This window comes from Phyllostomus discolor, chromosome 7 (genome assembly GCF_004126475.2).
Source record: "Phyllostomus discolor isolate MPI-MPIP mPhyDis1 chromosome 7, mPhyDis1.pri.v3, whole genome shotgun sequence".
NCBI classification, from domain to species: Eukaryota; Metazoa; Chordata; class Mammalia; order Chiroptera; family Phyllostomidae; genus Phyllostomus; species Phyllostomus discolor.
In genome coordinates this window covers 60,387,303-60,413,587 of record NC_040909.2, presented here as the reverse complement: position 1 = coordinate 60,413,587, position 26,285 = coordinate 60,387,303, and positions in this window count along the sequence as shown.

Below are 26,285 nucleotides of genomic sequence, written 5' to 3'. Positions count from 1 at the left end.
CCATGTTGTGCAGAGCTGTACTTCATTCATTTTCATTGAGTATGAACATATCATTCCATCATACAAGTATGTCATAAGGTATTAATTCATGCTAGTGTGCAGAAACATTTAGTTTTTTCCAGGGATTTTTGGCTTTTATAAAAATATGTCTCTGAATATTCTTGTATGTATCTTCTGTTGCATGTGTGAAAGTTTTCCTAGGATATATACAGAGAAATAGAGTTATGGGCTATGCATACATTTACTTGTTAGTTTTCAACTGTTTTCAAGTTTGTACTGTCAAAATATATATTTTAGAAAAATAGAAAATCATGATTCTCATAGAAACATAAAATCCATATATGTCAAAGATTTTATTGAATTCATTAATCAGTGAAAGAAACTATCAGTATTACAGCCAGTTCAAAGACGAATTCCAAGAAAAAACAAATATATAAGCATTAGGAATGCTGAAAAGAATTTACAAACAAATGCAAAATTGGTTAATATACATTGGATAATAATCAATGTCATTCTACAGAACACAATTTACATTTCTATGACACAAATTACTTGTATTGTGGTCTGTTTTCTACAATTTACAGAGCTGTCAAATAGCTCAAAGACAATAGAAAATAACAACAAGCTGGAAGGGTGCACTAGGCAGGACATAGGGTAACAGTTTTGGTTCTTTTAAAAGTCTTTCACAACTTCTTCCTGTAGTCCACTTTACACTGCTTCAGCAATTCATGTGAGTTCCCATTGCTGTCAAGTTTTGCCACATTTGTAGTGTCAGATCTTTCCATTTTTGTCACCTTGGTGGGTGTGTAATGGTATCTCATTAGAGTTCTAATTTGCATTTTACTGATTATTAATAAAACTAAACATATGAGTCTGTCCAGAAAAAGTCCAAACCTTGTTAATTTAACTAGAATAATTTGGGCAACATCGATGTAACCTGGCAGCCAAAGAGAGTGGACTGGAATGTGCATGTGTGAACAATGATTACCTCACTTTACTAGTCAGTGGGGACAGCAGACGCTGTTGAGTGAGCATGTGTATTGTGTGGCCATCACATTCAAAATTACTGAGGAAGCAGAGCAACGAATCTGCATCAAATTTTGTATTAAACCTGAACATTCTTCTACAGAAACTATTTGGATGACTCAGAAGGCCACAGCTATAGGTAACTAGAGATTTGCAGCTTCATCACCACAATGTACCCATTCATGCATCATATCTCCCACAGAAATTTTTTGTGAAACATCAAAGCACCCAGATGACTCAGCACCCCTACAGCCCAAATTTGGTGCCCTGAAACTTCTAACTTTTCCCAAAATTATAATCACCTTTGAAGGGGAAGAGATTTCAGACTGCTGATGTAATTCAGAAAAATATAATGGGGAAGCTGATGGCTATTGGGAGAACTGTGTGAGGTCCCAAGGTGCCTACATTGAAGGGGACTGAAGCATCATTGTCCTATGTACAATGTTTCTTGTATCCTGTATCTTCTTCAATAAATGTCTCTATTTTACATATTACATGAGTATATATCTTTAGGACAGACCTCGTATGTTCATTGCCCATGTGCTTAAGCACTTTTTGAAATGCTTACTCAAGTTTTGGCCCATTTTCCTATTGATGAAATTGACTTTTTCAGGGATCAAAGGAACTTAAGTGGTCATCTTGACTCATCTTTTACAAGTGTGGGTCTTACCTGTATGTCTGTCATTATTTTCCTTTAAATTAACTATTTTTATTTTTACATACATTGATTTTTAAAATTAAAATTTTATAAGTACCATAAATGCAAAGTCAATATCAGTTTTTCATAAATGGAAAATAGCAGTTAAATAAATACAATAAAGGCAAAACACATTGTTAAATGTCACTAGGTAGACTGGCTCCCAATTTGGGGCCTGGGTCCCATTCTCTCTCCTGTTTCTCTTTATCTTCTCTACCCCTACCCCAATGAGAAAGGAAATAAGCAAGTTTTAGAGCAGTCTAAAAGAAATACTTGCACCAAATAGACTTTTTCCCTTTCTTAACATGAAGACTTGAAAGAGACTGGTGTGGACAAGAATGTCAGTGTGATTTCATGTCATATCCAGATCCAGGTCCCACCTGAACTCACATTATGGTCTTCCAGAAGAGAGGAGGTTTTCTATACTTTGAGAAACACTGATTTCATTCAGCACCCTTCTTGTAGAGGTGAAGAAACTGCAGCAGGCCAGAGTGGTGAGACAGGCAGGATAATGCCCATCTCCCAAAGAAGTCCACACTTTTATGCCCCAAACCAATAAATAGTTACCTTATATAGAGTAAAGGGGACATTGCAGATGTGATTAAGATTATGTGACCTTGACATAATCTTGAATTATCTGAGTGGACCCAATCTAACCATTTGAGCCCTTAAAAGCGGAAAATTTTTTCTGGCTAGAGCAAGAGATGCAGCAGCATAAAGGGAAGGAGAGATTTGAAGCTTGTGGGGTTAACCCCACTGTAACTGCCTTTCACATAAAGGAAACAAAGAGTCAGTGAATGCAGGGGACTTCTAGAAGCTGAGATAACGCATTGCCAAAACCAGGAAGGAACCCTATAGCTGCATGGACAGAATTCTGCAAACAACCTGCAGAGAGCAGATGAGTTTAGAAGAGCATTCTTCCCTGAGACTCCAGGTAAGAATACTGGCTGGCTGACACCTTAACTGAAGCCATGTTAGAGCCCAGAGCAAGTCATCTATCTGAGTTTCCTGGACTTATGACCCACAGAACAGTGAGATGAAACATTTGTGTAGTTGTCAACAGCTAATATTGTGGTACACTTGTTAACGGTAACTATAGGAAGCTAATATAGTTAACATACTTGTTTAAAGTCATGGAGTCCTTTACAGTCAGAACTGAAACAAGAATGCAGGTCTTTTGTCTTCTGTTCCAAAGTTCTGCATACTTATTGCACAATTACTGGTGGAAAATATATGTTGCATATAAGAAAGTGCGTAGGGAAAACTATTCCTAAACTGAACATCTCATTCAGCTCCTCAGAACTGTATGTCAGTATTCTTATATATTTCAGGCCAACACATTTTCAAAAGAATTAGATGCACTGAAACCATGTTTTCAGTCAAACAATTTTTACACTGGTATATTTTATGCAAAGTAGATAATGTCCTAAAAGGCAAAGAGCAGAATATGTGAGTCACACTGCTGTGGAGATAATTCAGTCTGTAGAAGTTTTTTTTGTTTTGTTTTGTTTTTAAGAAGGAAAAGAAAAACAAACATAGAACAACACAGTTCAATGCTCTGGTTACTTAATGTAGTCAATTTACAGTTCACACCACTTTTCTGAAGAAGGCTGTGGAGAAAGGATCTGTAGAGCCACTGTCTATAGAACCACTGTCTATTGAATGAGATGTCCTACTGAGGAGGAAATTAAATGTCTCCTGTCAAACACCTTCTGGGTTGGCTCTGATTTATCTAATAAATACAAAACTTTTTCTCTCTAAATAATAGTTTGTAGGAAGTAAGCTGTTGACAAGAAAGGTGATGGCAAAGAATTATTTCTCCCTCATGATCAATTTTTTTCCTCATTACGTGTAAACAACTTCATTGGTGTAAAGTGCCATTGAAATTAAAGTGATATGAGGCTATCTTCTGTTGTTAATTTTTTTGTAAAGATGTACAGGGCTGTGTGACTTTTGGTTTTTGGCAAGATGCCACCACTGGTTATCACAACTTATGGCATTTCTTCATGAACTACTGAATTGAAAAATTGGGCAAATTCTGTTCCAGTTTAGTTTGAAAAATTTAATGGCCTTTAGACAATCGTAAAACTTCAATACGCTGTGCTCCCACACATTTTTGGCTACTGCTTCATCAGAAGGTAACAAAAATTAGCTTACAAACTCAGTCGAATATATACATATATACGTCTAGAATCTGAGATTCTGCTTGAGCATTGTTGCCCCCTTATAGAAAATATTTTTTAAACTCCTTATTATTAACATTCTTTCTTTCTTAAGAGTACATTTGCCCTGATTTGTGTGACTCAGTTGGTAGAGCATCATTACGCAAAGCAAAAGATCTCTGGTTCAATCCCTGGTCAGGGCACATGCCCGGGTTGTGAGTTCAGTCCCTGGCTGGGCATGTGCAAAAGGCAACTAATCAATGTTTCTCTCTCGCATTGATGTTTCTCTCCTTCTCTTTCTCTCCCCTCGCCCCTCTCTCTAAAAATAAATAACTAAAATCTTTTTTAAAAGATATTTTATTCTCCAAACTTAGAGAGATATAAGATTGTGGTAATTTGGTTCTGACCCCTGTGTCAACTTTGACTCTGGCCCTTGTGTCAATATGAACTTTATATAAAATAACTAAGGTCTAAATAAAATATGGTCTTTTTGGCAAATGCTTCTCTCCATGAATACTAAAAACTTGCTAGTGTGCAAGCATGATTAAATGCATCCTGGTCAGAGGAAATCTTACATTAACAATTTCTATCAACTCTTTTGCTATCCAAAAAGATGTCCTGATCAATGCAAATCAGAGGTTTGCATAAGTGATGTAAAGGGAAAATTGACCCCTGTTCCCACTGTGAAATTTTCTGCTGCAGTTCAACAGTGGAACATGATTGCCCTCAGGCTCCTCCACATCAATATCAACCAATGACAGCAATCACCTTGTTAACTGAGCACCTTACTGGGGTGTTACTGTGGGAGAATGTTGGGGGGAGAGTGATAAATCTGTGTACTGAATAAATCAATTTTTCCTTCTGGTCTTAGTTTCCTCTTCTGTAAAGTGGAAGATTTTCCTAAACCAGATAACATATAATGAGTTCTACACTCCCATCAGCAACTATAATCTGTAATTTTGTACTGTGGACTTTGTGTATGCTTGAATCTTGACATTATTATTCCAAAAAGTGATACAGATATACTCTTTTTATTTAAAAATATTTACAATTACAGAAAAATTAAACATTAAATGTCCATAATGTACACACTTGGGAATCTATTAACATTCAAGGCAATATCTTTTCAAGTTTTTATTCTGTATTTATATGCAATTATGTATGTATAAGTACACATACACATTTTTAATAAAGGGATGGTACTATACACATATTTTTAATTTATCTGTATTTTATGTAATAATCACACAGATTTCTCCATGTGATAAAGTGTAGGTATAGATTTATTGCTGGAATGATTTACATTATGTAGACATACCATAATATATCTATCCAGTTCTCTATTGGGTGACATTTAAGTTGGTAATGTTTTACTATTACAAACAATGCTAGAATGAACACTGATGTATCTTTACCCACTTAAGCAAATATTTCATACAATAAAGACCCATAAGTAGTATTAATAAATCAGAGCACATGCACATTTTAGGCATTATACTGTATTTCTATTATGTTTTCTGTGGATAAAATATCAGAGGCATGGAAAGTCCATTTTTCCCCCAACGGGTTTCTAATGTAACTTAGGAACTATGGGAGATAGACTCAAATAATGTTTGTACTGGAGATTTCTAAGTAAGAATTTTCTTTGATTTTGATCAAACTATTCCTTGTGAATGGCAGAATAAAGAGTGGGAAAAACATTAATGGCAGAGATTCCACTATGAAATAAACAAAGATCTCTCCACTGCCAGTGGAGGAGAGGGGTACATGGTGTATAAGTGTTTATTAGGGAAGAAAAATAAAAGATGGTACCCTTGCTCTCAAGCTGATCAAAAGAATACCATAATATTGCTCTGTGGACAGCATTGACTACAGATACCTCCTCCTCTCATAATCTAGTAACTCCATCATCACCCACCAAAACCTGTCTACTTTGTCTATCAGTCTTAGCATTCCTTGATGAAAAGAACACTTAAACTTAAAACAATAATAATAATTAAGCCAACACTCATTCTGTAAAGTCTCTAGATTTCTATATGTCCAGTGAAGAAGATAAATGTCAGCATCCAGGGAATCTTTTATAAGAATTAGGAAGTGTGACAAAGAAAGATGGGGTATCATCCTCACAGAACAGATGTGTGCCTTTTGCTGAACAGTTGCTAAACCTTGTGAATGCTCTCTTCCCTGGTCAGATGTTCAATTTCTCTGGGAGACAGCTGTCCAATCCCTGGGAAGGGCCTATAAGTCATTATTCGTGGTCAGAGTTTCCAGCACACTAGAGGAAACATTTGATGAATGCCTCCATGGTGACCTGGATGATGCCAAGGGCTAAAAGTTGTGGTGGAAATGAAGTACAGAATAATTTTTAATAACCTTGGTCATTGTCCTACTCCAAGTTTTTATCATAATTTATAAATTTATTTCACACTACTATAACAGTGAAGTATGTTATTACAAGTGAGTTCCTATATTCTAGAAACCATAATGAAATGCAGCTGATTTGAACCCCTGACACATAGTATGTTTGAGGCTTATGCACTTTTTTTCTAGATTCATACAAAACTGATTTTATTTGGCCAAAAGAGCTAGTAATATTATAGAAAGTAAAGAAGTTGATTTTGATAAGATTTTGGCAGGTTTCCTCAAATACCTAAGAATTTCTTATCTAAACACTTCCAGACTCACAGTTGAAGACATATGTTTGGAGCTTTGATTAATATGTTTATCAACCTAGAAGTTCCCTTTTTACTACATCCTCACCAACACTTGTTGTTTCTTGTCTTTGTGATAATAACCATTCTAATAGGTGTGAGATAATATCTCATTGTGATTCTGAGTTGCATTTCCTTGATAATTAGTGATATTAAGCAGCTTTTCATGTTCCTGTTTTTATTTTATTTTATTTTGGTAAGAATATATTACATTTTCACACTCTGAGAAGATTTGTAGAAGTTAATTTGTCCTATCTTTTACCTAAGTTCTTCTACCTCTAAAAACTTCTCTACATTCCATAGTAACTACCACAAATCTTTACAATATTTGGAAGCTATCACTTTTTGCTTTTAATATGTAGGAGGTATAAAGAAGGCTTTCCTAGATCTGAGCAGGGTTGCCACAAGAGTGAATGATTAAAGCTCTGGATCATGCTGCCCTGGTACAGAGGGCTATTCTGAGTGACCAAAACCATGCATGTTCTCTAATAAATTTATTTTTATTAGTATTTTGATAGAAAGGCCTCTAAAGTGAGGGTCCAAGCCCAGGGACTCTACACCAGAAATAAGTAATACATGATCACTCATTTTTTAAAAAAACAAATCTCATTGTAATGACAGAAGGGCTTATATCAGTGTCACAGCAGCCCAATAGGCAAAACTAATTTGGGGTTGCAAATAGTCTTATGGAGCTAACAATAGCAGAATAAATGTCATCATATATATATTTCTCCTCCTCCTTACCCAGTGTCTTAGAATGGTATATGAACCATAGATAGTGAGGTTACTGGTTAGTAACATGTGCTGGCACTCATACCCAAAGTTACTTGTAGATATTATTTTGTCCCTTTACTGGAAAATTTTATCAAATCCTACTTCAGTGTTCAGTACCTGGGACAGAGGTTACAGAATAAAGATACTGGCTGCTGAGCAGCAAAATTGCCCATTTTAACAGCTTGCCAAATGGCACAGCTATTCCCTTTTCCTACAATTTTCCTAACCAGCCCAGCCACCTTGAGTATTTATTACCTTGTCACCTGACATTAGAGTTGTGACTCGTGAAATTTGAATTAGGATATCATTGAGTTGAGTTGCAGACAGCCTAAAGGATAGAAATCAATCTTAGCATCCCTCTCTTTCTTTCATGTCCAGCAGCAAGACTCAGTGCTGGTTACTATGTTCCAAAATCCAAGAATTCCCCAAGGCCAGCCCCAGATAAGTTGCTGCCATAAGCTTCATAACTTCAAGGGCTAGTTCTCTGCCTTATTTGCCTGAAGGTACTGAGCACCTCAACTCTTGACTTCTGCTTCTTCATGTCACAGTTTAAAGGGCCTCTAGGACTACTAAACTGCAGTCAGAGAAATACCTCTTTTTTAAAAATGATATCCCAGTCATATCCTCTGAGAATTCCATGCCAACAGAAATCATGGCCTGTTTAATTAAGGCCCCCAGATCCATAAGGGCCACATCTTTTTTTTTTATGTCTACTTTCCACATGAACTCAACTCTACAAGTGAGACTTAGTGTGCAAGTATAATTTATTTAGAGGGCTAAGTCCTTCAGAAGGCTAGGTGGATGGATCCCTAAAGGCCTAGCTGGACCAGAAGTTGCAAAATTGCACAATCTGTAGGCCTATGGCCTAGCTGCTATGGAAACACAGAAATATAAACTCCCTATGCACCACCTACCTTTTCCTTACTCACACCCAGGAAAAGAGAGGTCTGAGAAGCCTTGGCCAACAAGAAGAACCCAAAATGGAGACCTTGAAGCATTGAGTCACAGTGACTTTCTCTTCCTCTGAATGAGTGGAATCCTTCAGACCAGGTAGAACCAAGTGAGTCACTGCTTTTTGAGAGTCACTAGGGAGAAAAAACAAAAATACTGAGACTGTGAAAAGAAAGAGAAGCAGCTTTGTGTAAAGTGGGAAGCTCCAGCTTGCTTAGAAGCACTCTAGCATAGAATTTAAGAGTGTTCTGCCATTTAATAACCATATGGCCTTTCACACAGTATATAAATTCTCTGTGTCCTGGAAGTAGGAATTATCACAAATAACAGGATCTACTTTGTAGGGTTATTGTCAAGATTAAAGGAATTAGTGCCTGTGAAGCTCTTAGATCACAGCTTGGTCCTTACCAACACCTTAATTAGTCTTATTGATCATTATTATCTTCTTAATCATCAGTAGTTCTTGGAGATAGACAACGGTATTACCTGACCCCAGGCGTGGTTCTCCAAGGAGTATAATCACCATTGAACAGATTTCCCAAGGCTGAAATGGTTCTTGGTTCTTGGAGGACTGATAAGCAGCTTCTGTGTAGAAACACACCCCCATTCTTTAGATCCATAGCTGTTACAATGACACAACTGGCTTTTTAATTATCTGTTTCTAAAAGGCATTAGATGTAGGTAGGATAGAAAGGGACTCCTGAAATGTTATTGTAATCTGAACTCAATCTCAGACAAGGACTGTTCAAGTACAAGGAGATCCAAAAGGTCCTGGCTGGACTGGACTTCCTCATGGAGACCTTCTCTCCAGGACCTTGGTCAAGGTTCCCAGCTCCTGGGTATGTGGAACAATTTCTGCAGCTGTGGTTCAGCTGCCTAATTCAACATGGTCCACTTTACCTACACACAGTGACACCTGACGCTGACACTGGGATTCAATTTCTTCAGAAGAGCAGCTACAAGTGGACCATGGAGTCCTTGTCTTTTACGACATTCATGACCCCCTGTCAATAAGAAGGAAAATGATAGACTTCTGGTCAAGACAGAAGTGTAGGTAAACACGGCTTAAACACAGCTTGCCTTCTTGCACAACCACATCAACACTACAACTAAACTATAAGACAATCATGACTCAGAACCATCAGAAATTGAGTTGAATGATTGTCAAAAAACTATGGAATTAAAAAGCCACCTCCATCCAGGCTGGTAGGAGGGGGAGAGATGTGGAACAGGCAGATCCTTCACCCGTGTGTGGTGGTTAAATATTCAGGAGGCATATCTCAGGAGTAAGGAGCCGCAGCCCTACACCAGGCCCTCTAGCCTAGGGTTCCAGTGCCAGGAAGGTAAGTCCCCATAACTTCTGGCTGCAAAAAACATCTGGGACTCAGTTGGTGTAAGAAACATCTGGAGTCCCAAGCAGTTCCACTTAAAGAACCCACACACTGCTCAGACTCAATCCTTCTGAGCTCAAGCACTGGGATAGCAACTTGAAAGGCACTGGTGGCATACAGGAAGGAACTGAAGTGGGCAGCATCAAAGCAAGAGCTGGGGGACAGCTTTCCCCCAGACAGAAAGGTGAGCAGAGGCCATTGTCTCTCTTCTGAACCCTTCCCCTACACAGACACAGAGCTGGCAGGCTGGTGCCAAATCTGAGACTCCATCAACCTGGCTAACACTATTTGTACTACCCTGGAGATCCTATGAGGTTCTCTCCCACCAAGACTGTTAACAGTGGCTTTTCCAAATGCATGGCTTGTCTTGGATCATGTTTTACAATTTTATAAATCTTGTCAAACAAGCAACAGCTGGACTCAGTGAACCCCCAGCCCCATACTTATTTCTAAGTGGCCCTAGCTGCAGCACAAGCAGTAGTCAGTCTAGGTTCACAGCTCAGCTTCACCTGGGAACTTCCAAACCCAGCACAAGTAGCGGCCATCTGCAGATTTCTTTATAGCCCAGGCAGGATGACCCTGGGAAGAACACAGATAGGGGCTGACCTTGGCCTGTACCACCTGGAAACCTCAGAGACTGTGCACTCAGTGGGCAGTGAAAACCACAACGGAGCACCACCCTGCACCTGCAGAGCTGATCCTCCATGAAGGACAGAGGTTTGTTATCAGTGGTCACAGTCAGTCCTTGAAGCTGACTACCTGAATAAATCCTTCCCATTGACCTGCCAACAGCAATCAAGACTCAACTACAAGAGGAGGATGTACTCATTACACACAAAAAGTGCACTCAGCCCACACAAAGGGCACATCTCGCGTACCCAGCTTGGGTGATAGGGGAGGCTGTGTCACTGAACCTTACAGGACAACTACTACATTAGGCCATGCTACCAAGACAGGGACTCAGAGCACCTCTACCTAATACAAGAAACAAACACAGGGAGGCTACCAAAATGAGAAGACAAAGAAACATGGCCCATTGAAAGAATAAGTCAAAACTCCAGAAAAAGAACTAAACAAAATGGAGATAAGCAATCTATCAGATGCAGAGTTGAAAACGCCTATTATAAGAATGTTCATAAGAATGACTTTGAAGATGATGGCTAGGTAGGTGGGAGCTGAACCCACTTGACTGTGCACTCAACTGGGATACCTAGCCAACCTTTTGAAGAACGGAGTAAACAGCCAATAGAATCCCAGCTTATATAGAACAGCCAACAGCTTATATGAAGTTTGGAAACCAAAGGTCACAAAGGACGGTCAAAAAGGGATGGTAAGATTTTGTAGGTGATAAGAAGGTACCTAGGCTCTGTGCCAGGAACCATGTCTGCTGCAGGAGCTTTGGAGGAGGTTCAGGTCAGCCACTGTAACTTCACAACTCCCTCCCCTCCCAGAACAGGGAAGCCGGTCCCTCACCAGAAGAAACCTGGATGCTTGAAGTCACTGGGGGGGATAAAGATGCAGTGGGAGACACACAGCAGGTGGCGTGCCCTGGCTGGGACTGGGGTCATCAGCTGGGACAGTACCAGAAGAATTGGGGAGCTGGGTGACACTTAGAAATGGGAAAAGAGTTGGGATGTGACTGATTGTGACCCAGATAGTCTCAAGACCAGCAAGTTGGGATGTGTGAAAAACCAGGCTCTTGTTAGGAACAGCTGCCCACAACCAAGGGAAATAGGCTCTCAGCCTCTGTGCAAGGAACTCTTGCATGCAGCAGCCAGGCCAGGGAAGAGGCAGGAGGAGGGAATTGATTTGCTCCAAATCAGGGCACCATACAAACTGATCAAAGAGGGGCAGGGAGGTAGCAGTCCCCAGAGAAACTTAATTTCACAGGGGAAGTAAACTGTCCTAAAGGGACTTTGCATGTGTGCAGAGCACAGACTAGCAAAGAGGGAGGAGTAAGGGTGTGAGTTGTTCCCACTTAGCGCACCTCACTGACTAATTAAAGGATGGTACAAAGGATGCCTGGCCCATATGGACAGAGTGGGCCACACAGTGCTCTGAGAGCTTGGGCTGGAAGCTAGACACTTGTGAATATTGCAGCCCAGACCAGCCTCCATCCTAACAGAACTACAGGAAAGGGAAAAAATGGAGCCCAGTCCCCCTCTGTCTGCAGCACCCAGGAAGACCAGAAGAACCCACCTGGTGGGTTTAAAGTCAGCAGTCTTTTTTTTTTCTGCAAGTGTAAGACAATAAGACCTATAGCTGTGAAAGAACCAAAGACAGACACACAGAGGGATCAGAAGGGTAATGCCAACAACTGAGACAAAATTATTTTGCTACGCTACAGAACTTACATTTTTTGTTATTTTAATGTTTTACTTCTCTTCTTTCCATTTTGTTTCCTTTTTTCTTTGTTTGATTTCATTGTTTGACTGGTTTTCTGTCTTCTCCTTTCTATATTGCATTTTAATTTTTCTTCTTTCACTTTACTCATACTACAATAACACACTACTCTTGGTCTTTTACTTTTTATTCCTTTGATTCAGATCATATATTGCTTGCCATATTATTGTTGTTCCAAATACCACAGAGCACCCTTCCCTGGTATTTGTCCATTTCACTATCTTTCTGAGCTGTATTACTGTTGTGATTAACTTTATTCTCTCACATACTATGCCAAGGTTCTATTCCTTACTCTCACTATATCTCACCATCTAACCTCACATAAGTGCTCTGCTTTCTGGAGTCAGCTCACATTCTTTTTTCTCCTCTAATAAGAGTCTTATCTCCTTTTACCTTTTATAAAAAGTGTCTAGTTGGGTGAAATATCACGGTTATTGCTGTACTTCTCTAAAGGATCTCCTAACTGTTCTCTACTTGTTGGTACTTTAAATCCCATAGAATATTCCCCTGCCATCTTCGTCCATTTCTCCTTCACTCTTCCCCTAATCACATACAAGATAAGGTGGAAGTGTTGAATACCATTAAACCTGCTTGAGGAGAGAACCTACCAACAAAGGAGCCACCAACAGGTAAAATCCAAGTACAACAAGAAATCTCACACAAATGGAACAATGGGCAACCCTGGAACACTCAGAAAATGATATCAAAGAGACCACACCATTGAGTTCCAAGAACTCCTACCACAGAAGTTCACCCTACAAAGACAGCTAACAAAGCAGAGCATTAGGAATGGCAGAAACAAAAAATAGGGAGACGAAAAAAAAGAACCCATAATTGAAAGGAATGAAAGGCTCTCCACTAAAAGAGATAAACAAAATGGAAATAAGAAAACTCTCAAAAAAAAGAAAAAAAAAAGAAAACTCTCAGACATAGAATCCAAAAGAATGGTTATAAGGATGCTCAAGGAACTCACAGGCAACTACAAGGAACTGAGTAAAAACTACAACAGTAAGAAAAAATTAGAAAGTATAAACAAAACCAAAAAAACTGAAGAATACAATTTCTGAAATAAAAAAAACACACACTAGAAGGAATTACAAGCAGGCTGGATGAGGCAGAGGACTGAATTAATGAGCTGGGAGACAAGATAGAAAGAAACACACAGGTAAAGCAGCTACACACACAAAAAAAAACCTTAAAAAGTATGACGATAGCTTAAGGGAACTGTAAGAAAACATGAAACACAACAACATTCAAATCATAGGAATACCAGGAGGAGAAGAAAAGGGGCAAAGATAGAAACTCTGTTTCAAAAAATAATAACAAAAAACTTTTCAAACCTGGAGAGGTGAAAAACCATGAAGTTCAGGAAGCACAGAGGGTCCCAATCTAGATGAATCCAAAGAGTCCTACTCAAAGACACATCATAAATAAAATGCCAAATGTTAAAAACAGAGAATCTTAAAAGCATCAAGGGAGAAAAAAGAAGTAACATAAAAAGGGTATCTGATAATGCTAGCAATTGATTTCTCAATAGAAATACTTCCAGCTAGAAGGGAACTGCAAGAAGCATTCCACATAAGGAAAGCAAAGTGCTGCAACCAAGACTATTCTGTCGAAGAAAGCTCTCAATTAAAATGGAAGGTGAAATAAGGAGTTTCCCAGACAAAAGAAGGCTGAAAGAATAAACCTCCACCAAACCAGCATTCCAAGATATGCTAAATGGACTGCTATAAGAAGAGGAAGAAAAAGAGTGAATGAGAGAGAGGAACACAGATATAAAGGGAGTAAAATGACAATAAATAGTACCTATCAATAATAACCTAAAAATGTAAATAGATAAAAAGCGCTGACCACAAAACATGGCATAGCTGAATGGATAAGAAAACATGACCCACACATATGCTTCCTATAAAAGACCTGATTCAGAAGAACTACACAGACTAATAGTGAAGGGTTGGAAAAAAATTCCAAGAAAACAGAGAGGTGGAAAGCTAGGGTAGCATACTTATATCAGGCAAAATAGATATCAAAACAAAGGCCATAAAAAGAGACACAGATGGACATTTCATAATAATCAAAGGAAGAATCCATCAAGAAGACATAAGCATTATAAATATATATGCACCCAACTTAGGAGTGCCCAAATATATAAGGAAAATCTTGGAGGACTTCAAGAAAGATATAGACAGCAACACAATTATAGTAGAAGATTTGCACACCCTACTGTCAAAAATGGATAGATCTTCCAAACAAAATATCAACAAGGGTATTGTGGCATTGAACAATGCCCTAGATCAAGTGGACTTAACTGATATATATAGAAACTTTCTCTCAAAGAAGCAAAATACACATTCTTTTCAAATGCACATGGAACATTTTCAAAGATAGAACACATGACAGGACACAAAACAAGCCTCAACAAATTCAAGAAAATTGAAATCATATCAAGTATTTTCTTGGACCGAAGAGCCTGAAACTAGAAACCAACCTCAAGGAAAAAAGTAAAAAACACTCAAATTCCTGAAGATACAATAGCATGCTGTTAAACATAGAATAGGTTAAGAATGAGATCAAGGAAAAAAATCAAAAAGTTTCTGGAAACAAGTAGAAATGAATACACAGCAGTACAAAACTTATGGGACACAACAAAGGTAGTTCTGAGAGGTAAGTTCATACAGATAAAGGCCTATATAAAAATGATAGAACATTTCAATTAAAAAGCCTAACCCTACATCTATAGAAACTGGAGGAACATCAACAAAGTGCAGAGTGAATAAAAGGGAGGAAATAGTAAAAATCAGAGCAGAATTAATGACATGGAGACTAAAAGAACAATCCAAAAGATCAATAAATCCAAGATCTGTCTCTTTGAAAGGACAAAGTCAACAAGCTTTTAAGAAGTCTAATCAAGAAAAAGAGAGGATCCAAGTAAACACAATCAGAAATGAAAGAGGAAAGACTACAACTGATACCACAAAAATACAGAGTATTATAAGAAATTACTACAGACAACTTATATGACAAGAAATTTGAAAACCTAGGTGAATGGAAAAATTTCTAGAAAAATATAATTGCCCAAAATTTAATGAAGAAAAATCAGAAAGCCTGAGGAGACCAATAACAGCAGATGAAATCTAAGCAGTAATAAAAAAAAAAAAACCCTCCCAGCAAACAAAAACCCTGTACTGGATGGTGTCACAGGACAATTTTACAAAACATTTCAGGAAGAGGTAATGCCTTTCCTTTTCAGACTATTCCAAAAAATTCAAGAAGAGGGAAGACTCCCAAACTCTTTTGATCAAGCCAGGGTTATCCTAATCCCAAATCCAGATAACACCACAGCAAAGAAAGAAAACTACAGTCCAATATCGCTAATGAACATGGATGCTAAAATCCTCAATAAAATATTGGCAAACCACATGCAGCAATACATTAAAAAGATCATACATGATGATCAAGTGGGATTCATCCCAGGGATGCAAGGATGGTACAATATTCACAAATCAATAAATGTGATACATCAAATAAACAAAAGAAAGACAAAAGCATCATCATATCGATGGATGAAATAAAGCATTTGATAAGGTATAGCGCCAATTTATGATAAAAAAAACACTCAGCAAATTGGGAGTTGAGGAAGGATTACTCAACATAATAAAAGCCATATATGAGAAACCTGCAGCCAATGTCATACTCAATGGGCAAAAATTAAAAGCTTTCCCAGTAAGAAATGAAATAAGGCAAGGATATCCACTTTCACCACTTCTATTCAACATAGTATTGGAAGCCCTAGCCACAGTGATCAGACAAGAAAAAGAAATAAATAGCGTCCAAATTGCAAAAGGGGAAGTAAAACTGTCAAGTTTGCAGATGATATGATAGTGTATATAGAAATTCCTACAGACTCCACCAAAATATTACTAGATCTAATAAGTGAATTTGCAAAACAGCAGGATACAAAGTCAATATTCAGAAATTGGAGGCATTTTTATACACCAACAATAAAATATCAGAATCAGAAATCAGGAAAAACATCTCCTTGGCTATTGGGACAAAAAAAATACGATACGTAAAAATAAATCTAACTAAGGAAGTAAAAGACCTGTGCTCAGAAAACTGCACAACACTGAAGAGAGAAATTAAGGAAGACAGAGATAAATAAAGCATATACTTTGTTCATGGACTGGAAGATTAACATCATCAAAATGTCCATAACACCCAAAGCAATTTTTAGATTCAATGCAATTCCTATTAAAATACCACTGACATATTTCACAGATATAGAACAAATATTGCAGAAATTTATATGAAACCATAAATGACTCCAAATAGCCTCAGCAATTTTGAGAAAGAAGAACAAAGTAGGAGGGATCACAATACCTGATATCAAGTTATATTATAAAGCCACAGTATCAAAACAGTCTGGTACTGGCATAAGAACAGACACATAGACCAATGGAACAGAACAGAGAGCCCAGAAATAAATCTAAGTCTCTATGGTCAATTAATATGTGACAAAGGGGGAAGAAGCATAAAATGGAGTAACAATAGCCTCTTCAACAAATGGTGTTGGAGATCTGGACAACTACATGCTAAAAATGAAGCTCGACCACCAACTTACACCATACACAAAAATAAATTCAAGTTGTACAAAAGACTTAAATACAGGTTTTGATGCCTTAAAAGTCCTGGAGGAGATTATAGGCAGGAAATCTCAGATATTACATGCAGCAATATTTTTGCTGATATATCCCCTAGAGCAAGGGACATAAAGGAAAGAATAAAAAAATGGGACCCCATCAAAATAAAAAGCTTTTGCACAGCTAAAGAAAACGACAGTAAAATGAAAATGGAACCAACTATATGAGCAAGTATATGTGCAAATGGTAGTTCATCAAGGATTTGATCTACAAAATATATAAAGAACTCACACAGCTCCACTCCAGGAAGACAAATGACCTAATTATAAAATGGGCAAAAGACCTGAACAGACAGTTCATCAAGTAGGAAGTAATACTCAGCACCATTACCCATTAGAGAGATTCAAATTAAAACCACAAAGAGATACCACTTCACATTGGTGAGAATGGCCATCATAACCAAATCAAGAAACAAGTGTTGGAGAAATTGTATAAAAAAGGGAACGCTAATACATTGTCAGTGGGAACACAGACTGGTGCAGCCACTGTGGAAAATAGTACAGAATTTCCTCAGCCATGGCTGATGTTGCTCAGTGGATTGAGTGCTGGTCTGCAAACCAAAACACTGCTGGTTTGATTCCCAGTCAGAGTACATGCCTAGGTTGTAGGGCTGGTCCCCATTTGGGGGAACATTAGAGGCAACCACACATTGATGCTATGCTCCTTCTCTTTCTCCCTCCCTTCCCCTCTCTCTAAAAATAGATAGATGATAGATAGATAGATAGATAGATAGATAGATAGATAGATGATAGATAGATAGATAGATATTTTTTAAAAGCCATTTTCTCAGAAAACTAAAAATGGATCTGCCTTTTGACCCAGCAATTCCATTGTTGGGATTATACCCTAAGAATCCTGAAACACCAATTGAAAAGAAACTATGCACCCCAATGTTCATAGCAGCACAATTTACTATACCAAGTGCTGGAAGCTACCTAAGTGCCCATCAGTAAATAAGTGAAATAAAAACTATCGTACATTTACACAATGGAATACTACACAGAAAAACGAAAGGAGTTCATATGCTTCACAACAGCATGGATGGAACTGGAGAGCATTATGCTAATTGAAATAAGCCAGGCAGTGAAAGACAAATACCATATGAGCTCACCTATAAGTGGAACCTAATCAACAAAACAAGCAAGAAAACTATAACCAGAGATATTGAAATTAGGAACAAAGTGAAAGTAATCAGAGGAAGTGGGGAGAGGGATAATATTGGAAAATAGGAGTAGGGACATCAAGAAACGTGTAAGGGACACATGGGCAAAGCCAAATGGTGTAGGTCTGAGAGTGGGAGACTGAGATGGGTGTGGTGAGATGAGTGGTGGGGAGAAAATGGAGACTACTGTACTTGAACAACAATAAAAAATTATAAATTAAAAAAAAGAATGCTTGAGGAACTTAGCGAGGACCTCACTAACTTAAGGAAGATCCATTCAGAAAAGAAGCATACACTAATTGAAATAAAGAACAATTTACAGGGAAACAACAGTAGAGTGGATGAAGCTGAGAATCAAATCAATGATTTGGAAAATAAGGAAGCACAAAACAACCAATTACAGCAAAGAGAAGAATCGAAAAACAATGAGGATTGTGTAATCAGCCTCTAGGACAACTTTAGGCATCCCAACATTCTTATCAAAGGGATACAGAAGGAGAAAAGAAAGTGCACAAAATTGGACATCTATTTCAAAAAAAATAATGAAAGTAAACTTCTTAATTTGGTGAAGGAAATAGACATGCAAGTCCAGGAAGCACAGTGAGTCCCAAACAAGATGGATACAAAGAGCCCCACTCCCAGACACATCATAATTAAAGTTCCAAAGGTTAAAGATAAAGAGAGAATCTTAAAAGCAGCAAGAGGAAAGCAGTTAGTTACCTACAGGATAGTTTTCATATGACTGTCAGCTGATTTCTCGAAAGAAACTTGCAGGCAAGAAGTGATTTACAAGAAATATTCAAAGTCATGAAAACAAGGACCTACAGCCAAGTTTGCTGAACTTGGCTTTATCCAGAAAAGCTATCATTTAGAATTGAAGGGCAGATAAAGAGCTTCCCAGACAAAAACAAACAAACAAACAAACAAACAAACAAAAACTAAAGGAGTTCATCATCACCAAACCTTTAACATTTAACATTTCATATAATGAGTGTTAACATGTGAAATGTTAAAGGGACTTATTTAAGAACGAGGTTGCCAGATGGGAAAGGGGTGTGGCAGAATGAGTGAAGAGGAAAGGGGATTAAGAAGTACAATCTGGTAGTTACAGAATATCCATGAAGATTTAAAGTACAGTATAGGAAATGGACCAGTCAAAGAACTTGTATGAATGACCCATGAACATGAACGACTGTGTGGAGATTGCTTGAGGATATAGGAGGTGCTGGGTGGAAGGGGTAAAGGGGAAAAGTTGAACAACTGTAATAGCAAAATCAATAAAAAATCATTTTTTAAAAAAGAAGGAAAATGATACCAGGTGAAAATGTGGAATGGCACACAGAAATGGAGAGCACAAACCTGGTAAATATGAGGGTAAACATAACAGATGTTTTCTTTTTTAAAGTTTTGAAAGGTATTTAATGATTTAAAGCAAAAATAATGACAAATATTATATATTTTACTACAGTGAAGTAAAATATACATAATAATAGTACCAAAAAAAAAAGAATGAGGAATGCATGTTTTCTGAGGTAATATATGAAGCAATATATTCTTATTTGAAGGTAGACTTTAATAAGTTAAGTGTGTATTGTCTGTTCTAGAGCAATACTAAAAAAATCAAGAAGAAGAGACAATATGCCAATAGTGGATATAAAATGAAGTAATAAACAATAGGTAACGCAAAAGAAATAGTAAAAGAAAATGCCAAAGGACAGATCAAATAGAAAATAATGAAGGAGAGAGATGTGAGGATAGCAGAATGGTCAGAGAGATACAGTATGAAAAGGATCTGACCCACCATCACTGTCTTTAAAGATGGAGAAAGGCAGCCACAAACCAAGAAATAGGGATGGCCTCTGGAGGCTGAGAACAAACTCCCAGTGATAGCCAGCAGGGAAATGATAACCTTGGTCCTACAACCATGGGAAGCTGATTTCTTCCAACAAGCCAAATAAGCAAGAGAGTGATTCTCCCATAAAGTCTTCAGAAAGAATAGTACCCTAGCTTACACCTTGATTCTAGTCTAGTGATGCTTGTGTCAGATTTCTGACCTACAAAACTCTGAAAGGAATCCATTTTGTCCCATGATGACTTATTCAGTCATGTAACATAAGGCCAGACACCAATCCTCTCCTTCTCTGTAGGCTTTAATGGTGTCTTCCAAGAAACCAAGTATGCAAAAAGTTCCATCACCAGGCCCTTGACATCTTCCTGGGAGATGATGATCCACTTTCTGGCCCACAGAATCACCATCTTTCTGGGATAATCCTGCCACCTGCCTGAAGATTCTCTTCTAAAGCATGTTAGACTCATGGCATTTTACAGTTGCAACCTCTGAGAATTTGACCAAAACTATGTGTGCTGCCCCATGGTTCATGTGTGGAAGCAAGTATTTAGTTAGTGAGTAAGCTTGGCTGATTATTCAGCCTCCATATTTTTTGTAGTATTTGTGAATTTAGGGATTCTGTAATGTCTCAAAATTTCCTTTGCAAATGTCAAAGATGTACCATACATGTATAACCCAGGTTGTTAGGAAACAGATGTATCTTAACAGGATGCAACTTGAAGGGTAAGATTTCCTTAAGTGGGTTGTAGACCCACTCTTTGAGACACACCTTGAATGTCACCTCTTCTGTGAAGTTCTTCCTGACTTTTCTCAGATAGCTTTTGCTATTATTTTTCCTGGGCTTTCATAGCATTCATTGTATGCACAACCCATTATAACAGTTATCATTCTACTGTTGGTCTCCTTTACAAGACATTCTTACTTAAAAACAAACTCTTTTCTTTAGCATTGTATCCTTAGTACCTATAACAGTTTCTGGCATGTAGTTATCTTTCAATATTTTTTCCCATAACAATGAGCCAACAAAGCTCTTTTTAAGGTTAGTACTTCAACAGTGATGGATGAGGTAGCACCAGTCCCTCCTCTGGCATAATCAAGTTGAAGCTTACATGATGTGGTGGATGGGTGACATTTTTCACCATTTCAGTACTTCAGCCCTCTTTCAGAATCCATGTATGAATCACTCAGCTATGGCTGCTCTTATGGAGTTTTGCAGGAGGGAAGCCTGTAGGCAATAAGTACTGGACAAGTAAAAGGCTGACCTTTTAGCAGACTTAAACTTTGTGTGGCCCTCCTTCATTAGCATCTGCTGGGCATAAGTAAAATTAATGGATCAAATTCAACCAGATTGAACTATGCCTTATAGACAAAGTCACTAACACTCCTCTTTCTAAAATACAAGTGATCATTAAGCCTAGGAAGGCAGGAGCTCTAACACCAGAAGGCATTCCTCATACCTGTACAACTGCTTTGGTTGACTGAAAAAAAGACTGAATATTCAATTATGGAAATTTGACCTCATCCATGTTTGACTTTGACATCAAAGGGGATTCAAATGTGTTTATTATTTCCTGACAGCATGATCTTAACACAACTTTAATAAGAGCTAGGATTTCAAAGGGTCATCCTTTTTATCTCATGCCTCCATTTTTACCTAGGATACAGTATCTTAGTTCCTACTTTTTTGCCACATAATAAACTTCTTTAGAAAACATGGTCATAGATTTGATGAAAATTTAGAAAACAACAGGAGTAAGAAGGCCCTGCTTTACCAAAAATTTCATTATTAAATATTGAAGGGCTTATTTAAGGACAGGAGTCTACCAGGGTCACTTTCCAGATGACATACTATAGCAACTGCATGTCTTTGTAAAGCTGCATGTTAGAATCACCTGGAGATCTTGTTTAAAAGAAGAGAGAGAGAGAGGGAGAGAGAGAGATTCAGATCCCACCCTAAATATTCTGATTGAATTGGCAGGGGTATGACTGAGTAATAGGGCCTGGGTATGACTGAGTTGAGGGCATAATGGGGAACTGCTGATAACAACGCCACTCAAAACCAATAATTGTTGTTTGTTTGCACAATAAGATGAGTATATAAATCAAGACCATTTAGAAAGACTGTTTATAAAACAAGACTGTTATAGTAAAGCCACTGAATAATTTGTGTCTCTTGAATCTAATAATAATAAATACATCAAAGATGATAAAAAAGAAATAGTAAAGTAATAGATTCCACATATTGATAATCACATTAAATGCAAATGGTCTAAACACTTTAATTAAAATTCAAATATTGCTAAATTAGACAAAATATGATACTCAATTACATACTGCTTCCAAGAAAACCACTGTAAATATATATACACAAACCATTTGAAATTAAAAGTCTGACAAAACTACACATCATACAAACATTTATTAAAAAGTAGTAAGAAAAGGCATAGGCTCAGATCAGGGTGAATCTCAGCTCTGCCTCTTATTCAATGGCGAACTTAAGCAGGTCACTTAATTTCTTTGAATCTTGTTTTCTTCCATTGTTTAAAATGAGGATAAACTATGTATCTCATTGGATTGTAGTAAAATTTAAATGAGTCAATATAAAGCATATGGTATATTCCCTAGCATATATTAAATGCCTAATAAATATTAGCAGTTGTTAAATTATCACTACTATTTCTAGGTTTATTGTAGAAACTGTAGATGAGACCGTCTGAAATATATGGCCAAATTGTCATGGTCTCCATGAAGCTTCTGGCCCAGTCTGGACCATGGGATTCCAGCCAACATGCAGAGGACTTATATATTTTGGTGGCTGAAAAAGAAAAATTCAGCCTGCACTGTATGCTGCTTAGGTAGTCATAATTGCAGTGAGGCACTTGGAAAGGATCAGTTGGCCTTATTTTTAGATGGAGCTGGGCCTGGAGCTGACTGGAAGCTGGCCTCACTCAGCCCCCAAGGAAAAGCAATGTGCCCCATTTGACAGAGAGATGGCTGGGTAAGTGAGTGAAGAAAGACAGGAAGGACACCTGCAAGCAGCAGGGCACACCTACTGTCAGTGGGGAATGATAAGGGAACATCTATTCTCCCACTGTTGTTATATTACATGAAGATAATGTAACACAGATGCTCAGGATAAATAATTCAGGGAAAACAAGAGACATAAACCCAAGCACCATGAACAGAGCCAAGATGTCTGTGGTAGCAGCTCTATTCCCTCTTGTTGAAACAGTCTGCATTCACTCTTTATATCCAGATGTGAATCTTTCATAGGAAAGAAGAAACATAAAAATTCCACAGGCCGGAAGACATGTGATGGGTTCAGCTGAACCTTCTACCTCAAGCACCTGTCGGCAAGGACTTTGCCCTTTCTTTTTCTCTTGGCTACAAACTGCCATCTCCCTGGCTATCCTCTCCACAAATTTCACCCAAAAGGTCCTTAGTTATTAGCTATCTTTATGTCTCCTTAGACAACTGAATTTTGAATTCTTATTAAATAAACAAACACAATAATCAGTAATATTTATTGAGCATTTAGTACATGGCACTGCACTAAGCCCATAGTCTGCTTAATCCTCACAAACATCCTTGGAAGAAGATTCTATTATTTTCCCCAGCTTGGAACAGGAGGAAACTGAGTTCAGAAACATTAAGTAACTTGACCAAGGCCACATGGATAGTAAGTGGTAGAATGAGAATGAAAAGCTGAGCAGTCTGACTCTAGAGCCTATTCTCTTAATCACTGTTTTATGATTCCATAAACTGAGTAGTAGTTAGGGAAATTATTTCAATGCAGGATGGTCATGCAGTGTCTGGCAGTGTATAACTGTGAGTCAGAAAACTTGCAGCAGAGTGACTTACAGCTCAGGCTTCAGCACCAGAACTTCTGGTTTCTTTCTCATTGCCTTCAGTTCCCAGCTGAAAGTCCATGGGCAAGTAAGTCTCTTAACCTTTCTGAGCCTCATTCCCCATCAGGATAACAGGGTCATGAAAATGCCCATCTCAATGGATCTTGTTGGCATGAGATGGAATAATCCTTATAAAGGACATAGACCAGTGCCAGCACATACTAAAATGCCCCCAAATAGTGTAGTAATAGTGTCCAGCTGGCAGCTGCTTAGGCTGTGGTAAATAGTCTCATCAAGAACAGCAGCAGCAAGAACTCAACTCTGTCTTCCCTGCCCATGGGGAATCAGCTATGTAGTTATTCTGGAGAAGGCTAAATTAATAGAGCATGTGGATACATTAAAAGGGAGGATCAGTTCTCAACAAAATCAGTAATTTTGATATTTAAAGAAAATTATTTCTGTTATTTTAAAAGAGGGGAGCTAGAGGTTATCAAGTAATGTAGTCACATCTCCATAGGATGGCAGATGAAATCTTGTGACAAGATGGAATCAGAAGCAAACATGACCACCACACTTCTTGGAAAAATCAAGCTTACCAAGGATAAAAATTCACTGAGGCAGTGGTCCAGCAGATTGCCCACTGAAACCTTGTGGACAGGTGTATCAAAATTGAGATATCTGTGAGTTTTGGAGGATGAAGTGATATGGAGAATGGCATTAGCTTTTTCTGCATCCCCTGGCTGGACTGATTGACAATCCTGACCTATGTTTGTCAGGGGAATCCAGACAGGAAGAACGACAGCACTTTCCCATAACACATGTGCATAAACCAAGCTGCAGTTTAGGGTGGAATCAATCCAGATGTATCTTTCTATCATTAAAACTATAAAGTGTATACAAAGGGTATAAAATCAATGAACATTTATAACCAAGACCACTGGTAGAGGAGGAAATAATACCACCTTAATAATTTCAAACAATAATGAACATCTCTGCTGCATATAGAGACCAACACATATCTCAGAAACACTTGTTTTTGTTAGTCACTGATAATACTACAAACAGATCACTCTTACCTGAAAAAAAAAGCCCCAACTTATAGATTTTATAAATGATAACACATAATATAATTTAAAACAAGTTTTAATAGTTCATATCCTATCTTTCTACGACATAACATAATTTTTTGTTGTTGCAGAAGTACAATTTTCTGTCTCTTACTCCCATCACAGCCCACCCCCCCAGCCCTTCCTACCTCCCTCCCATTTCCACCCATCCCTAGTTTTTGTCCATGTGTCCTTTATACTTGTTCCCACAAACCCCTCCCCTTTCTCCCTGAAATTCCCTCCCCTTTCCCCTTTGAGCACTGTCAGCCTATTCTCTATTTCAGTGTCATTGATTACATTTTGCTTGTTTCTTTGTTTTGTTGTTTTAGTTCCTGTTAAGGGTGAGATCATATTGTTATTTATCTTTCACTGCCTGACTTATTTCACTTAGCATAATGCTTTCCAGCTCCATCCATGCTGTCACAAAGGGTAGGAGCTCCTTCTTTCTTTCTGCTGCATAGAATTCCATTGCGTACATGTACCATAGTTTTTTGATGCATTCATTTACTGATGGGAATCTTGGTTGCTTCCAGCATCTAGCTATTGTAAATTGTGCTGCTATGATCATTGGGGTGCATAGGTTCTTTTGGATTGGTGTTTCAGGGTTCTTAGGATATAGTCCCAGCAGTGGAATTGCTGGGTCAAAAGGCAGATCCATTTTTAGTTTTCTGAGAAAATTCCATACTGTTTTCCATAGTGGTTGTACCAGTCTGCAATCCCACCAATAGTGCAGCAGGGTCCCTTTTTCTCTACAACCTCTCCAACACTTGTTGTTTGTTGCTTTGTTTATGATGGTCATTCTGAGTGGTGTGAAGTGTTATCTCATTGTGGTTTTAATTTGCATCTCTCTGATTGCTAGCGATAGAACATCTTTTCAAGTGTCTCTGGATCCTTTGTATGTTCTCCTTGGAGAAGTGTCTGTTCAAGTCCTCTGCCCATTTTTTAATTGGATTGTTGTCTTCTTAGAGTGGAGTCATATAAGTTTTTATATATTTTGGAGATTAAACCCTTGTCTGAAGTATCATTGGCAAATATGTTTTCCCATGCAGTTGGTTATCTTTTTATTTTAATTCTGTTTTCTTTAGCTGTGCAGAAGCTTTTTATTTTGATGAAATCCCATTTGTTTATTCTTTCCTTTATGCCCCTTGCTCTGGGGGACATATCAGGAAAAATGTTGCTGTGTGAAATATCTTAGATTTTCCTGCCTATGTTCTCCTCTAAGACATAACATACTTTTTGAAAAAAGGTTTATGCTTTGCACATACTCAGAAGAGTTCCTCTAATTACAGATCAGAGCACTGTTTTACAGGCCAGTCTGTCAAATAGAGTCCCTTCAATATTTCTATGATCAACCAGTTTTAAACAGAGTCCAAACTTGGTATAATTTACAGTCTTAAAGCCAGAAAAGCAATGGTGAGGTGTGTATTTATATGTACCCCATTTGCAACAAACTGCCATCTTCCTCTAATTTAGTACTTCCATTTTTCTAGTGTCTATTACTT